This window comes from Lagopus muta, chromosome 7 (assembly GCF_023343835.1).
Source record: "Lagopus muta isolate bLagMut1 chromosome 7, bLagMut1 primary, whole genome shotgun sequence".
Lineage (NCBI taxonomy): Eukaryota > Metazoa > Chordata > Aves > Galliformes > Phasianidae > Lagopus > Lagopus muta.
The window spans coordinates 44,266,644-44,284,192 of NC_064439.1; the positions used below are offsets into that span (position 1 = coordinate 44,266,644).

At 42.2% G+C, this 17,549-nt stretch overlaps 1 long non-coding RNA gene across 1 annotated transcript in view; it reads left to right on the forward strand.

Moving 5' to 3' along the window:
• Nucleotides 1-17,549, forward strand: part of LOC125696444 (uncharacterized) — an 81,589-nt gene that overhangs the window by 40,799 nt on the left and 23,241 nt on the right. Inside the window, exons 2-3 of the long non-coding RNA XR_007378343.1 lie at nt 14,747-14,831; nt 15,299-15,405. This is a non-coding gene — a long non-coding RNA (uncharacterized LOC125696444). The remainder of the gene's footprint in view (nt 1-14,746; nt 14,832-15,298; nt 15,406-17,549) is intronic.

The window sequence follows — 17,549 nt, forward strand, 5'->3', positions numbered from 1 at the left end:
TGCTCATTAGGGTTTATTAGTCTGAGTTGCATGCTGTATCAAGCACAGACAGCTCCTAGCTGTCTTGGAAAGCAGACAAATCTCCGCTCATGCTGTGGTGAGATCCCTGGCCTGTGTAGTCAGGGAAGGTGTGCTGTCACTTGTGGACTTTCCTGCAGTCCCCTGTGCCTGTACAGCAGTGTGGATGGGTATGTTCATGCACGCAGTTGTAACTTGTTGCGTGTATGAGTGGACATAACCTTGATGTTCTTTTTTCACAGGCAGGAAGTGTTGTGATTTGATTTTTAGTACAGTATAGTATAGTATTCAATGCCATCTTTGCATTTCTTCTTTAAAGGGGATGATTTGAAATGAAATGCCTTTGTCTGTTGAAAACCTTGATAAACTCAATCTACATACCTGAGTTCCATTTGAACACTTCTTAAAATTCTTTGAGTGATATTATCCATTGTATTCAGCTTGTCTGCAGTAAACGATCTAGAAAGACAATGAAATTCATTGTAGCTTTCTTCATAGCAAACTCTTGCTGTTAGTTTCTCTTTATTTTAGGGAGGAAGAATATCTCCTTCTCCATCATCAATTTTTTTTTTTTTTTTTTAATGTAATGTTTGAATATATGGAATTGTGTTAAGATAGCTTACCTTTTGGTAATGGCTGTCGTATTACTGTGAAAGATCTGCTTTTCAAATACAAGCTATTGAACTGAAGAGTGTTCTGTTCTGTGCTAGTAGTAGTGTACTATGGCATAGCTTTCATAGCCCCCAGGTCTCCTGGGTACCTTTTGTAGGATGAAGGCAGTTTGTGTTAACCTGAGTGGTGCTGGGCTTTGCTTCTTAGTCTTGATGCTGTGTTTGCAATAATTGCTGCAGATGCCTACTGAAAGGGGGATGTGAAAACGAACACATACCCCAAGATCTAAAGCGGTGCGTTCCTGTTACTTCTTCCCCCAAGTGAGTCTGTGTAAGACATGCTAATTTGATGACTATTTTTAATGGTGATCTTTTGAAATCAGTATTTGAATGTTCATCTGACATCTCTTGAATGTCTCGAGGAAGGCTGGGAGTGATCTCTCAGCAGATGACCAACACATTGGTATCTTTGTTCTGTGGCCCATAAAATCTATTCTTACATAGATTGGTCCTCTCTGCAGAATTGTCAAATATCTACAGCGTGTTGTGTTTGTCAGCAAAGCAGATAGGCATTATTTTTCTGTGAAAGTCGAGAGTCCTCTGACACCAATACAAACGTGTCATCCTCCAGATGGATTAGAATGAGAATGTGTTCTGGGCAGAAGGGGAAGGAGACAGGTTAAAAAAAAAAAAACAACCACATCATGGCCTGAAATGTGTTTTTCTTGAAGACATTTTAGTAACTATTCAAATCACCAACTGGTTCAATTTCACATTGTAAAGCAAGGGGATGAAACAATGGAGTACATATTTTCAAAAATGAGGTAAGATAGGTGGTGGGTTTTTTTTTTTCAATGTGAAAACCTGTGTCTTGTCTTCATTCCTGTGACAACTGGAAAAAGGGAAATTTTGCTTCCTGTAGCTACATTCAGTGTTTCATTATTGTGTTCTTAAAGACTCACCTTTCATTTGGAGGAAGGAGACGTTTCACAGCTGTGAGAAAACAGGAGCAGAGACAAAGCTTGGTGGAGTGGAAACAGACTAATTATCATGGAACGTGATTTTATATGAGCCATTTGGGTGCAAGTTTACCAGATCTTGGCTTTTGAGCCTTGTTTGCAGCAATTTTCTGATTCTGTTTTGTGGAACAAGTTGGATAGTCCAGATGTTAAGACTTAAGACCAGATATGGCTTTTAATTGTCACCTGATTATATTGAGCATTACTGCACTACTACTGCTACTGCTAAACTGTGAGTAGGAATTTTAAAGTATTTGCTTCTCAGGCAGTATTTTTGCTATTTTGACATCAAAGGTGATATGAGAAACATCTTTCCAGAAGGTTCTAAACAAGAAGGAAGATGTTGAAATGTACTAGTATTAGTAAGGTATCTCTCTGTAATAGAAGTGCTGAGGCACGGCTGAACCTGTGATGGAGCACCTGGTGGGAAGGCAGGACCAACACAGGGGAGCTCAGGTGCTTGCAATGTACCTGAGTAACCAGAAGGGGTGAAGCAAGGATCCATCCCTTCCCAGACCTCATTTATGGGTTGGCAGTGGAGGCTGGAGATCCCTGCCTACCTGAGGCCTTCCAAAGGTTAGCAGCTCTTTTCCTTCATTTCTGTGTCCTCTGCATTTGGGCTCGTTCTCATTTGCTGTAGCTGAAGGCTTTGCCACCCTGCTATTACTGTGGTGCTTCCCATCCTATTATAGCATTACACCCTCTGTTCCACAACAGGCTGTAGAGTTCAGCATGGGTTTAATTTTTCAGAGCAACTTCATTCTGTAAAACTGAGACTGATTATGAGGGAGAAATAGTCTTACCTATAACCTTACTCGAGGTTATCATATCTCTGGGTATTCTGTCTTATTCTAAATGGGAACAGGGGATTATCAAATCTGAACGGTATGGATAGCTGTGTTGGATTTCCATACATGTAAAACATCTGTATTTGCATCTGCAGAATTTCAGTTTTGTCTAATACATCCTACAGAGTGTGTTGTTATCTGCTACATGTGTGGTTCTTTCTTTTCAGGAAATCCTATTCAGAAATCTCCCCCTGGTTTTATCTTGAGCATGGCTGGACAGTACAGCTTTGATTTTTGGAACTGTCATCTTCATCTCACCCTCATAACCCGATAGATCTATGCTGGCAATCTCACACAAGATAAATTGGGCAATGTGTGAAGTACGTATTGTAGGAGAAAAAAGAAAAGTTTGTTGCTGTTTTTTTATTATTTTTATCCCTTAAACTGCAAAATGCAGGCTATAGTAGGTGTTGGCTATCCCCTGGTCTAGGAGGAGAGGTGTTGGCTAGGAAACATGAAATTTTGCATTTGGATCTAGCAGATCTGGCAAATCTTCTAAACTAGACCAAATTACTTTTCTCCTATTTCCATGTTTCCCAGCCCTAGGTAGCACAGTGACATGGTGCTCAGCAAGGTGGAAGTTGATGCTGGGCTCCATAGTATGCACAGAGATCTCTGGACACATCTGCACTGTTAGCGTTCTTAAGACAGATAAATGTGTTAAAATGTTGTATACACAAGCAGACTATAGCAGTTGCAGGGGAGAAAAAGCTTATTTAATGAAGCTTTGTGAATATGCCATCTAACTGAACGAAGCATTACTCCATTAATAAGAAGTACATTTAGAAGTTTCCAGGAGACTCAACTAGAATTCTGGCTTCACAGCTTGTAGCTGTGACAGCTCGTGGAAATGCAGCCCTTTGACCCAGAAAGAAGTGGAAATGTATCGAACTCTTTGCAGGTAGCAATTTCATTGTGTCAGTTACCCATTGTTCATGACCTAGGGAAAACAAAATACATCACATACCTGGCACGGAAGGATTGTATCAGCCGTTTGCTTTGAACACGCTCCAGTCAGGCTCCTATTCAGCACACAATGCTGCTGCAGACCGTATTGAAGTTCATAGTGACGTATTTTTGTTCCTGTGGCAGGGGAATGCTTTTTTTTGAATTAAAAAACAAAACAAAAAACAACCAAAAAACCCTGAATTAATTGGGCTATTTATTGATCTTAATAAGGCCTTTAATCTTGTGAGTCGTAAAACTCTTGTAAAGTGATTTCTCTTGAGAGGCCTGTGGAGTTCCTGCTGTTTGTGCAGGAGTGCAGGCTGCTAGTGACAGATGCGTTACTAGTGAACAAAATCGGTCTTGAAGTCTTCAGGTTGTATGCTACTTGGTGAGCTCACAGTTCAGCTGATGATGAAACTCTGAGGAAATGGCTCAAATATAGTCCTTAGCACCTTCTAACCTGAAAAGATAAAGCATGCAAAAACATATTGATACCATTTTCAAAAGTGCTTTTGTTGTTGTGCTGAAAGTAAATGAGATGGCATGAATCATTTCAGGAAAGCAAGAGGATACAGTTACAAATGTTGGAGATGGACTTCGATATATGAGATCTGTTTTAAAAATATTTCTTCCTATTTTATTATGTTGCTCATTATGTTATATTATTGAGCCTCAGAAATGACCTCAGGTTTTAACATCTGGCAAAAATAGGAGGCGTTATTTTTGGAGTAACCCATGTATTACATCAAAACAATTATTCTTCAGTATTTTGTTGTCAGTACTCAGCTTTTTGCCTAAGTAAAATGCCATTAACTTAAACAGAAGCATTTTGCTTTAGTTATGTGTTTGTCTTGGCAGGTGTTCCTCAAGCAGCATGAAAGTGTTCAGCCCCTACCATCAGGTGCAGAGGAAAGGGAGGCGTTTGTTTCCTGTGCAGTGATTAAATTGCCAATGGTGTGCCAAGAGTGTGTGCAGACCATTGTTGAATTAAGACCAGAGCCAGTTGTATTCACCTGTCAGGCAATGGCTTGCTGTGCCTGTGCTAACATGGAACCAGGTGATCTCAGTGTGCCCCTACCTCCTGGATATTTGCAGTGTTTTGCTTTCACACCTTGTCTAGATGGCAGAGGCAGCAGCAACTACGAAGCTGTCCTGTAGACTAACAGGGACAGGTGTCCCCTCTCAGCCAGTTCTTAGATATTTCTCCTTTTGTCTCATCCTTTTTTGTGAAGCCCTCTGATGCAGGTGGTGCCTATAGAGGTTTGATTTGTTGTTGGTGCAGTGGGCTTGATTCATCTTAGCTCAGTTCAGTTGGGATTACCTGGGGAGGATGGAGACTTGCAGCCTCTCTGGGTGCCGATTCCACGTCTGACCACCCTTGTGCTTGTCTGGCAGTTGTCCATGCTCCAGTGTGAGCCTGGTGCCTCTGCTCCTTCCAGCACTGAGTACCTGGGAGCACTGTCATGCTCTGTGTTCACATGCTCCCAGTAGGCAGCTGTAGTCAATGCTCAGATCCTCCCTGAGCCTTCTGAGAGCAAAGCAGAGGCCTCTCCCTCACACTGCCCTGGAATGCCCTGTGCCCTTCCCAGCCCTCGTTCCCTGGGATAGGCCCATAGACTGATGGATGAAATGTGAAAATGATGAACCCTGCTGCTCACTTCAGCTTTGCCTGTCCAGGTCAGGAGGAAACCTCAGAAATGACCTCAGGTTTTAGGTGTATTGCCATGCCCAAGTACGAGCTGCTACTCTGTTTCTGAGCTTGTGTTGAGCTACTGGTCCAGTGTTCTTTTACAGCTGGGTCCTTGTTCGAGCAATCCTATGCATTTCCAGGTGTATCTCAGGAGTTTTTCAGTCCTTTAGCACAACCTGAGGATATTTTTAGAGTCTTTGTTAGCTTGATGCATCGCTTATCATGTGCTTCTTCCAGCACAGGGGCGTGGATGTTAGGAATGTTTTCTGAATAGCTGCACAGTCCTCATCAGTAATACAATGCCTGCTCCAAAAACAATGCCTGCTATGTTATTATGCTGGCCCACAACATCGGAGGCAGATGTTGGTGTTATGACATCAGAGGTGGAACCTTCCTACTAAGGAACTGTTCAGTTCTGTTTCCTTGCCTTGTGATGGGTGGCAGCAGAGGGGCAGTGTGACAAAAGCCTCTGACTTAAGTAGCAGGCATTACTTTTGGAGCAACTTCGTATTACATCAAAACAGTTGTTATTTGGTACGTTGTAGGCAGAGAGATGAGTACCCCAGAAGTAACATGTCACTAATTTAAACAAAGATGTTTTGCTGTACTGGGGTGTTTGTCCTGATGAGTGCTCATTCTTGGTTTAATTCAAGCATCTCTATTCATTCAGCACTTCTTCGTGTCCAAACCGAAGTGTGGTTCTCCCCAGGAGCAGCTGCTTCTGTCCCTTCTTTGGTTTCTTCTCCTGCCCTGGGCAGAGATGAGGGAGGGGGGCAGGAAGGATGGGCTCATGGAGCCTTGTTCTGTCAAGAGAAGGATGATGAGGAAATGGAAGCTCTGTGTGAGCCCATGGGATGGCCCTGATTTGGTGCTGTCCCTCCCAGCTAAAGGTGAACTTACGGGATCCTCGCAGCCCTGCGATGTTTGAGGTTCCTCTGTCAGACTCGTCCCGCTGCCCCGGCACAGCAGCTCTGAGGATGGCAGTCCCTGCCCTGCCCTCTTCCTCAGAAGAGATGAGAGGAGTTGGGAAGGGACGAGGGAGGAGGTCGGGAAGGAAGGGCTTGTAGGAGCCTTGGCTGTGAACAGAAGAAGGACCAGGCAATGGAGGCTCCCCGTGAGCCCGCAGGATGGCCGTGAGCTGGGGCTCTCACGGGTAAGGGCAAACTTACAGGACAGGAGGATCAGCGCCGGCGTCGAGGTGGAGGATCCTGGCGCCCCTGCGATGAAATTTGGGGCGCGACCTCTTCGTGGTTGGCCTGGCAGCATCAGAGAGATGGCCGGTCTGCCCCGATGGAGGTGGATCCACTTCCATCAGCTCATCTGCCACGGGTGGATCCACCTCCATGGGCTCCTCTTCGCTGCCAGGCAGGTCCACCTCCATGGGCTCGATGTCATCAGCCTCTTCCAGCAGCCGCCTCTTCTTTAAAGGTGGCTGCTCCATCCCGTCCTCAAAAATAACAAGAAATGCGAGGTATCTCTTCAAGAGAGCCTGGCAAGCTGCTGTCTCCTGCAGTGTCAGCTGAGGGACTGCGGTTGAGGGCAGTTGGGTGCCCATGGTGACAGGATTCTGAGTGCCACTGCAGGCCCAAACATGGCGGCTGGCAGTTATTTAAAAGCAGTGGAGTTGCTGTGTTTGTATCGGCTGTCCTTTGCCATCTCTCAGCTCTGGCCCCGGAGCGTGAGAAGATGGCATCTCTTCTGCCCTGATGCCCAAGGAGAGGGGTGTGGAGGAGAGGGCCTGGCGTCCTCTGGGCGGCTGCCCTGGGACTGCAGGGGGTGCATTGGAGGGCCTGCGAGCTCCTTGGGGCCTGGTGCTGGGGTTTTGCACCTAGGGGATGGAAGTCTGATTAGGGGTTGCTGTCCTCAGCCTGTTCTTTCCTTGAGAGAACCACAGAATGAGTGGTTGGAGGTGAAGCCACGCCATCCATGGCAGTGCACAAAGAACAGCTGGCTATCAGTTGTGCCTCGTGAGAGATGTAGTTTGGACAGATTCGATCTCTGCAGTCTCTGGTATAGCAGTCTTGGGAAGAGCTTAGGGGCACAGGTGTGTCAGTGGCTCTTGCCCATCTGTTGACCCCAGTATACGTCAAGCAGCATGAAAGTGTTTAGCCGCTACCATCAGGTGAAGAGAAAAGGGAGGTGTTTGTTTCCTGTGTGGTGATGAAATTGCCAACGGTGTGCCAAGCAGACTGTACAGACTGTTGTTGAAGTGAGACCAAAGCCAGCTGTATTCACGTGTCAGGTGATGGCTTGCTGTGCCTATGCTAACATGGTACCAGGTGATCCCAGCGTGCCCCTTTCCCCTGGATGTTTCCAGTTTTCCTTTCACTCCTTTCTAGATGACAGGAGGCAGCAGCAACTGTTGAGCTGCCCAGTGGACTAATGGGGGCAATGTCCCCTCTCAGCCAATTTGTCGCTTTTCTCCCTTTGTTCTTATCCTTTTTTTGTGAAGGTCACTGGTGCAGACTCTGGTATAGCTCTGTTGAGAGGATGGGGCAGGGTCAGAGATGGCTGTTCTTCATCAGTTGACCCCAGTGTACCTCAAGCAACGTGGAAGTGTTCAGCCTCTACCATCAGGTGATGGGGAAAGGGAGGTGTTAGTTTCCTGTGCGGTGACTAAATTGCCATTGGTGTGCCAAGACCATGTGCAGACTGTTGCTGAGCTAAGACCAACACCAGTTGTGTTCATGTGTCAGATGATGGCTAGCTGTGCCTTTGCTAGCATGGGTCTAGTTGATGCCTTGTTTTTTCCTGGATGTTTGCAGTGTTTTGCTTTCATGCATAGCATCAAGATGGTAGAAGACAGCAGCAACTATTAAGCTGCCATGTTGGCTAACAGGGACAGGTGTCCCTCTCAGCCAGGTCTTACGTTTTTTTTCTCCTTTTGTCTCATCCTTATTTTTGTGAAGGCCTATGGTGCAGATAGCACCTCTGGAGGTTTGATTGGTTATTGGGACCGTGGGTTTGATTCAGCCTACCTCAATTAAGTTCTGGGGAGGTCAGAGACTTCAGCCTCACAGGGACCTTGGTTTTTGGAGTTTTACTTGTGAAGTAGCACAATGAACATCAGTAATACAAGGTTGTGTCTGAAAGTAATGCCTACAGTTGTTTTGTTTTTTTTTTTATGGTGGCCTGACATATCAGAGGTGGGTGCTGTCACTGTGGATGTGGCAGCTGAACCTTCCAAAAAATATTGCATGTAATCGATGGCAACAGAGGTGCAATGTGACAAAATAGCATCTGGTATGAGATACGTGTGAAGTAGGAAAGGCGTGGAAGAGCATTCCTCCATGTGAGTAACACCTGTTAACCTTTGTAGGCACTTGCTGAGTGTTTATGGGGACTGAACTGTGATGTATTGGGTGGTGCAGTTCATTAGTGGTCACTGTGACAGCATTTTGCCTTGCACTGGCATGGATTGTTACGAGCTTGGTTGGTGAAAATGTTTAGCTAATACTGGTGGCTGTGTTGAGAAATGGTGTTTTATAACTGAGAATTTCTTGTCTAATACTGTTATTGTGCCCTTTGTTGTTTTAATGGAAATAAATATGAAGCGTTACTTTTGGAGCAATCTTTGTATTATGTCAAAATAACTTATTCTTCAGTATTTTTTAGGCAAAAAGATGAGTAATCCTTTCACTGATGAGTTTTGTTTTTATTTAGTAATATAAATAGGTTTTCTTTATATTTAATAAATTAGTTTTCTCCACCTGTTCAGATGCACATCAAGGGAACGGAGATGGGGAGTGGTCTGTGTGGATTTATAAAGCAGAAACTGTGCCTGATGAACCTGGTAGCTTTTATGGTGGAATGGTTGCCTTGAGAGACAAGGATGAGGTGGTGACTGCAGGTTTACCTTGACTTGAACAGGACTTTAAACACTCTCCAATAAGCAGACAGTGAGTTGCCTTGAAATCTGGCTGAACTGCTGGTTTGTGGTTAGCAGCTCAAATTCCAGCTGGAGGCTGGTCTGTAGCGGTACATCTTAGGGGTTGTTATTGTGGCCCATACAACTTTATATCTGCTTTAATGACCTGGGTGATGGGATGTAGTGCACTCTCAGATGTTGTGAGCTTGGTGGACCGACTGATAGACCACGTGGTTGTGCTGCTTTTCAGAGGGACTTTGGCAGTCTGGAGAACTGAGCAGGGAAGAATTTATTGAAGTTTCACAACAGGAAGTCCTGTATCTGGGGAAGAACAACCCCATGCACGTGAACACCAAGTGAACACAGTGGTAGACGACGCTATGCAACAACAGAGCCTGCAGCGTTTGTAGCAGAGGCAGCCAACAGCATCCTTGGCTGCAGTAGAAGGCTGAGGCCAGAGGATCACAGGTGCTTATTTTTCCCTTTAGCTCTGCTCTGGCAAGGCTGCATCTGGAGGTCTGTTTCCTAGACTTGTTCCAGAAAGATGAATAAGGTATTGAAGCACCTGTCATACAAGAAGAGACTGGAAGAGCTGGGACTATTTATTCTGTAAAACATGGGACACAAGGAGATGGGGAGGAGAACTGATCAATACATGTAAGTCTCTGATGGGAAACGATTGTCCAAGTGCTGCCCAGTGAAAGGACAAAACGCAGTGGGCATGAACTGAAATACAAGAAATTCCATATAAATATATATTAAAAAAAAAGATTTCAGTGTGAATTTGGTCATACCCTGGAACAGATTGCCCTGGGAAGCTGAGACATTTCCAACCTTGAGATTTCTTGAAATCCAGCCACAGTCCTGAGCAGCCTGCTCTTGTTGACCCTTGTGAGCCGGTGGAGTTGGGCTACATCTCCGATGGTCCCTTACCAGCTGAATACTTGTGTGACTGTGTTTTATATAGAGAAATAGTTGAAGGAATTGATGTGCTCATAACCATTTCAGGCACATAATGATCATAACTCAGTGAAGAGTGTTAATTATAGTTTAATTTGTTCACTTTGGAATTGAATATGCTGAATTAGACTTCTCTTGAGTCATGCGTTATTCTGGTTAGAAAACCGATAAACTTGCTCTTCTGTACAGACCCAGAAAAGTTTCCCAATTATTATCCCAGACTTAATTTGACTTCTCTCACTATTTTTAACAGCTTCTGTACTTTATTTCTGACCTCAAGAGTTGCAGTCTTCTATAATAGCCACACTAACAATCTACAGATTTGTTTCTTGAAATAATTCTGAGAACCTGCTTTAGCAGAAAGGCTTAATAATTGTAGTTCCACATCTCAATGTGTGTTTTTTTCCTACAGATCGAAAAATGAATGCTTTCTGTATGTGCAAAGCAGTGAATACTCACACCACTTTTCATTTCCAAAGTGCTCCAAATTTGTTGGCTAATTAATATCCAGAATGTGTTTTGGAGGTTGGTGTATTTAATTATCCTTTTTTTTTAATACACTTTGGGAATTTGGAACACATGGGACGCAACACAACAAGCCTTTGCTTTTTTGCATTGCTGCCCCAGACCAAATAATAGTTTTCCTGCAAGTTGTATCAGAAAGTATACAAGCAGAAAGAGAAATGAATCAAGATCTCCTGCTCCAGTTATCCAGCCTGTTCCCAAACAGGGAAATCATTTTTCATTCATGAACTTCCTTTTATTCCGTGACACCACCAGCACTTAAATTTGTCTTGGAGATGGGACAAACAGAACGTCGTTAGTCCATTTCTCTTGAAAGTTGTTGCAAACTGTTTGGCTTTGTTTTCATAAGCTTTGCTCAGCACATCAGCTGGGAATGTGCTGTAGGGAGTGACAATTACATAGAACACAATAAAATTTGTAATAACATTTTGAAACAAGTTAGAACCTGATATTTTGGTGAGATTTCTTTTCTGTGCCTCTTTCCAGAGGGGAAAAGGCAAGGTAAGTACTCTGCTTCTTTTGTGTTTTTGGAAGGTTGATCAGTCGCACTAGAAAGATGGGGAGAGGAAATAATGTTATTTTTCCAAATAAGCCATGGAGAGTAAAAGGAGTTGAACTACTTGGCTTCTCCACAGCAGTTTACTTAGTTCTCTCATAAGCATCTTTATTAACAAACAGCAGGGCTTCATATAGTGATCCTTGACGATTCTTTCAGCCTTCTAATGCAGGAAAAGAAGTATTTTACAAGAGTACATATAAAAATGTATGGGAGTATTTGAACTGACTTGGTCACTTCTAGGCATTAAAGTGAGTCCCCTAGTCTGCATATTTAAAGAAAATAAAAGTATTCAGATTTGTCTTGCTCTGTCCATGAAATCTCCTCATTTGTCTTTGGAAAAGATAACTGATTGTTTTGTTAAGAGAAAGCAAGTAAGCCTTACTTTATCGAGAATTGTTGCTTATTCACGTTGAACAACCTAATGCTTGCTGTCTTTGGGCTAGTAAGTTTTGTGAAACATAACCAGCAGTTCCCCTGGTTCTCTACGGCACTGTTGCTTTGGTGCTTCCAAAGAAGGGAGCCACTAGAAAGCCTCTTGCACAGTAACTCATGCCATGTTTGCTTATGTTCATTTGTTCTGTGGCAAATATATATAGTCTAGATAATTACATTTTGTTTCTTGAGGAAAAAATTAATCTATAAAGGAAAGTCTGCTATGTGAGAAATAGCTCCAGAAGTAATCATATCTCACTTCCTGACAAGTTTCTTGAATAAGTCTGACCTGTCAGTGCTGCTTTACTTTAGGTTTGCAAGTCTGAAATAGCTACTGATGGGCTTTCTCTTGTGTTTGATTGTTTTGTTTTATTCAGAGATTCTGGTTGAAAGCAGAACCATTGCTCATCTTAGTCACATGCTGACTAAATAGTGTCATCAGTAATGTCTGTGTGATTTCAAGAAATGGGACAGGTACAGTGCAGGTACTTGCTACTGTTAAGCAATAGCCAGCCGAGATTTAAATGGCAATTTTACTAATGCTGTAGCTTTTTATTTTCCAGATTTGGTTGGCAGTAGGTGTATGAACTGTTTCCATTAGAAACTGGTGCCTTTCATGGTATTCCGATGCTAATGAAATTTTCTTTGTGATGTTTTTTCAGCCGAAGTGACAGAGGCAGAGTAATTGATACCCAGTTACTTCGTGAGCTCTCCTATCCTTGTGCACCAGTGTGTGGTGTTACCATCCACAACAGAAGTGAGAGCTCTGTTGGATGTTCACTTGTGTGTTTGCTTTCTTATTCAATGTAAATAACCAGGTATTGCCTGAAACTGAATTACTTGATTGGTAGTTAGGATGGTTCCTCGAGCACTGAGCTGATGCTAAGTCAGGTAAAGCAGGGATTTTGGCTTGGCTGGCTGGCATCCTGGGCAAATGCACTGACCAGTGAGCTGATCAGATTGACTCTTCTAAAAGGAGAAGTGGGCAGTTCATTTTAATGTAAAACTTGCTATGGTTTTTTTCTTTTGATAACTTGATTTCATGCAAGTCCAGAGGAACAAGAATGTGTGCAGGATGTTCCAAGGTCTGTTTCGCTTCTATTCAAGCAGGGAGGACTTGAAGTTGGTGTGGGAATATTCTTTGTCAAGTGCTGCCTGTTTCCATTATAGGCTTATGGTAGCCATACCGTGTGTTAGTGCAGATACTGATATGTAGAGGGAATATACTGACAGGCTAAACCTCAACCTTTCTTATATAAAGAGAAAGAAGTAAAAAGGAGTTTAAGGTCAACAGAGCCATTACCAACAGAATATTTATAGTGGGGTTAAGTAAATGATTTTATCAGCTTATTTTTGAATGATTGAATCGAGGCTGAATTCTATTAAATGAAATAATTTCAGAGGATGAATTAGAGATACAAGAGAGAACCACCTTCCCAAGAACATAGTGGGAAAATTCTGAGTGCTGCACCTGTTTAAGTGAGTTTAAACCAGCTGGTTCTTCAGAGCAGTTATGAGATATTTTAATTTTAAATAAAATAGACTCATGGAAATGACAATATAGCAAACTCTGACATTCCAAAATATCCTCTCATGCTGCAGTTAACCCTCTTCCCCTTCTCTTTCCTCCTTCCTATCTGCAGCAAATCACCAAATGAGCCTCTTATTCTCCTGACTTGCATTGGAGGTGAAGTTAGCATTGAGGAGCTCTGGAAAGAATCAGTGCAAGTAGTGGAAGAAACTGGGCTAGGGAGCCTTCTGCTTTTAGCTGGGACAACAGCCACACTGTGTGTCCTACAAATGAAACTGTCCAACATAAAATGCTTTTTGATTCCCTCCTGCCAGCCATAACTCTATTCCACAGTGCTGTTCCCTTCATGATATAGCTCTCCTTTTAGCCAAAATGCTTAGTTAGAATTGGGGTGGTTCTCGTTGTTCTTTTACTTAAATAGTTTTCTTTTTCCCCAACTTCTAGCACTTGCTGTTCATTTTGGTAAGCTATAAAAACAAGCTCTTCCATTGGCTGTCATGTGTGGATTTTTAATTGCATTCATTTATGGAGTTGGTTTTTTTTCTCCACTTCTGGCTAACTGAAAAAGCTGTACGTAACCTTTCAGATAAGGTCCCACCAGGGTCAGGTATGATGGCTTTTAATTTTCTCCCTGCCAACACCTCTTGTGATGTGCTCTCTGTCCCTCTCATAGCCATGTCGCTTGTTTTCAGAGCAAAGGAAAGATTTTACTGGACCCCAACCTCAGCAGCATCTGGTGCTATGTAGGGAAGTGCTAGCTGAGCTGCAGGAGAGGGTGCTTAGTACCAGTGTCATGTTGGGAGTGACTCGAGGAGATGAGAAACTGTGTTGAAGGAAACTGTAAGACGTGAGGGAGGTTATTAGTGAAGGTTCTTGAGGACTGGTTTTCACATTGATCTTATTTTTTGTTTTCACTGCTTACCAAAAAGTAGGACAAAACTACAAACGTACTGATCAAGTTTGCTAATGGGTTAAATTGGGACTGCATAAGAAGAAGATTGTCTGTCGTACAGGATTGACCTTGAGTAGGAAAGAATTGGAGATGGAAAGGAATTAGCATGTAGCTTCACATCATTTAAATACTTTGAGGAACAGTGAGTATTCCTCAGATCTCCTTCACTGGGGCAACAAAACCTTCGAGGAAGGCCAAGCTGTACTCTTTAGTCAGGTAACAGCTGTCTGTGAACCTTGTTTAATATACAGGGAGGTCTGATTCTTCCTCCACTGGAGGGAGACAAGGGCTAATGAACAAATGCAGACAAATGTCAGATGTGCAAATTCACCTGTAACAGCTGGAAAGGAGTCTGACTCTTGTGATGTGGAGAACATTGCCATAGATACATATGTCTTCAGTTGCATTCTATGAAGTTGAGCAGTGCACAAGACAGTGAATGTCACAGGGGATGCATGAGGTGTGTGCTTGTATGCTTTCTTTAGTTATTAGCTTTTATTTTTTATGATTCAGAGCACACGTGCATTTGAGATGATTTGTAACTCATCAGAAGAACTCAGCTGACTGAAATCAAAGCAGTCCCAAGGATGGTGATGGGAGCACATCTGAAAAGCTACTAATATCCCATCCTGTGCTCCCTGGAAAACTGCAGACAATTTGAACTAAAAATGTTTATTATCTAATTTTACTGTGTCAAGTTATTTAATTGCGTCAAGTTGTTATGAATTCTGTGCTGTTGCAGTTCAGTTACTAAGACTACTTTTTTTTTTCTTTTTCATTTGAAGAAACTACAGGCAAGAAGACTCCAGTAAAGACAAGGCACATAGTCATGAATAAAGGAAGACTTCAACAGTAACAGCAAAATCAAAGGTGTGAAGATATTTGTAGAGAAGAATCACTTAATTCTCTGCTCTGACGTTGACAGAATTGCAGTACTGAAATTTTTCTGTTCAGGAGCCAGGATGCAGTGCAGTAGTGAGACCAACAGACAGAAGCTGCATTGATTGCTTTGTAAATGGGGATGGGGGAAGCAGTTGAAGGAACCCGAACAGATCAGGTGTATCCTAATGTGCTGCTCTTTCCCACACTGTTATTCTGGATGCCGTGTCTGTACTGTGGAAAATGCCATACAATCAATGCTGCTTTTCCAGTTAGCATCCAACATTCACAGAGATCTATTGTGCAGGGATTTCGTAGTCTATTTGAAAAGGTAGTAATTGGAGGAAACTGCAGCAAATCAAGAAATTTGTGTACACTTTGCAAAACAGCTATTTTGAATTTGTCAGAACGTTACTGTCTGACTGGAAACTCTTCCTTTTTTCTCGTTTCTTCTTCAGTTATGTGCCCTCATGGTGGCTGCTTTCAGGCTGGTGTCCTCACTAAGAAACAGATTTCTCTTGACTCTAAAGCTCCTGGGGACGTGCATGAACACTTGGCTGTTTTGGTAAGTCTTGGTGATGCTACAGCAATCACACTCACAGGGTTTAGCACCTTTTGATGCAATTTAGTTCTGGTGATACTTACGCTAGTGTTTCACCTGAAGTCTGCAGTTATTCTGCTCCTTCATGAATATGTTAATTATTTCACACTTCTTTTAAAAAAAACCTTTGCAGTCACAGAGCTAACTTTGCATCTTGGGGTGGTATTTAAATAACTTCATGGAAAATGTATAAGTCTAGGTTTAAAAAAAGGATAGTGAATAAATTCAGTGTGGCACAAATCTGACATCTGCATGCAAAAAATATTCAGTGCAAGTAAATTATGCATCTTTTTTGTTACAACAGTTCGGAAACTGTACTTGAAAATATTACTTTAATTACTGTCTTTATTGTACTGTTTCTAAAGAAGTTTTCTACTTAGCAGCTGAATACCTGATATCTGATACACTCAATATTTCTTTATTTCCTGATGTGAGATGCATCTTTTATGATCACTGCCATATTCTGGTTTTCCTCTGTTGATCAAGTAGGTACTTCACATGTTGTTTTCATTATGCCCACAAGAACACAGCATAACAATACTATTTTCAGCAGTTTTATATTTTTTTCACTTAGTTTTCTTTGTGTATGAACTTTCTTGTAGCAAAAACTTTGTCACCCGTTTTGCTTGACATTTCGTTATTATTTTAGATGATTCCTGGACATGCTATCAGACTAAGTATTATTCTAAGCTCAAGTTCATTAAATCATTATCTCACGGAATAAAACTTATTAGCACTGAAGACATGAAGAATTACAAATATTTCTGGTATTTGTAGTTTTTGCTATTTTTCATAAACTATTAGAAATCTCATAAAAAGCTTGACAATAAGAGCCATACAACCTGCTTCTCAGATCAGAGTAGTTCAAAGAAATCTGAACGTGCTGATACTGCTTGGTTCACATCTTACTTTTCCGAAGCCTATTCCAGTCAAGTGGTGTCGTTTTAGTTGTCATCCGTGAGTCTGAGCAAGGATTTTTAACTATTCCAGTAGTTTTTTGGGATGTTTTAGGAATGATTTGACCCCAGAAGATTTATGCTGCTCTTACAACCATTGAATTTCCAAGTTGTATTATCTGTACTGCCAGCCCGAGAAGGGAAAGAGCTGTTTTTTTCCATGGATATTAGGGGAGCTGGTAGCTGAGGAACAGTGGCCTTGAGGAGTACTGTAACTTAGCTAGGAATGATTAGGAGGTTGCTTCCAGACCAGGTCTACTGCATTTTAAGCTGACGTTCTGATTAATGTTTTTACTCTGCACCTGAAATAAATTCTTATTGTCTCCCTGAGAGCACCTGGATAATTTGAGTTCTTGCATCTTTTCATTGGGGCGTTGCTGGTTTTGTGGCTGGTTTTGAGTATTGGGATTCTCCTTTCACAGGGAAATGCAGGATGAGGAAACTTCCTTTCATGTTTCAAGTTAAAACTTCAGTGAGTCTGCAGGTAATAGAAGTGAAAATACTGTAATGGAGTCAGATGGGGAGAGCTGAAACTTTAAACTGAATTATTCGACTGCCAGGAGGAAATACTTCTCCATCTTCTGAAAATCAAGTTTGCTTAAAAAACAACAGTCAGAACACTTTGTCTTTTTGTTCATGGACACAGTGGCTTTTAACTTGTAGCTGTAAAGTGGATGATATACTCAAACATCAGCCGCTCCTCTCTGTATGGGTGCAAAGGTACTCAAAGGTTTGAAAGCATCAGAATAATTTATATAGGTATTTTCCATTGCAGTTGATTATGCTTGAGTCTTTAGAAGCCATTACTCTTAAGACCTGTACTTGAGATGTTGTGGCCAGTACTTGAATTTGAGGCTTAGGGAAAAGACTTCAGCACCAGAGTTGTGTGTTGACTTGTGTCAGTCCTCAGAAGTCATTTAGGCAGATGTGAATTGAGACTGGGATTGTAGCTTAATTGAAGGGTTGTAACTGAGCCCTCCAGGGAATTGAAAATGTTTTCTTTCGGTTGTAAATGTAATGTGGTAACGTTCCTTGGTGAATCATTTGTGGTTTAATCTCTTGCTAACGAGAGGCAGGGAGAAAATTGGCACAGTGGCTTCATGATGTGAATCCCTCATGTCTCGTGTTGTGAATAGGCTTCTCCTGAGCTCT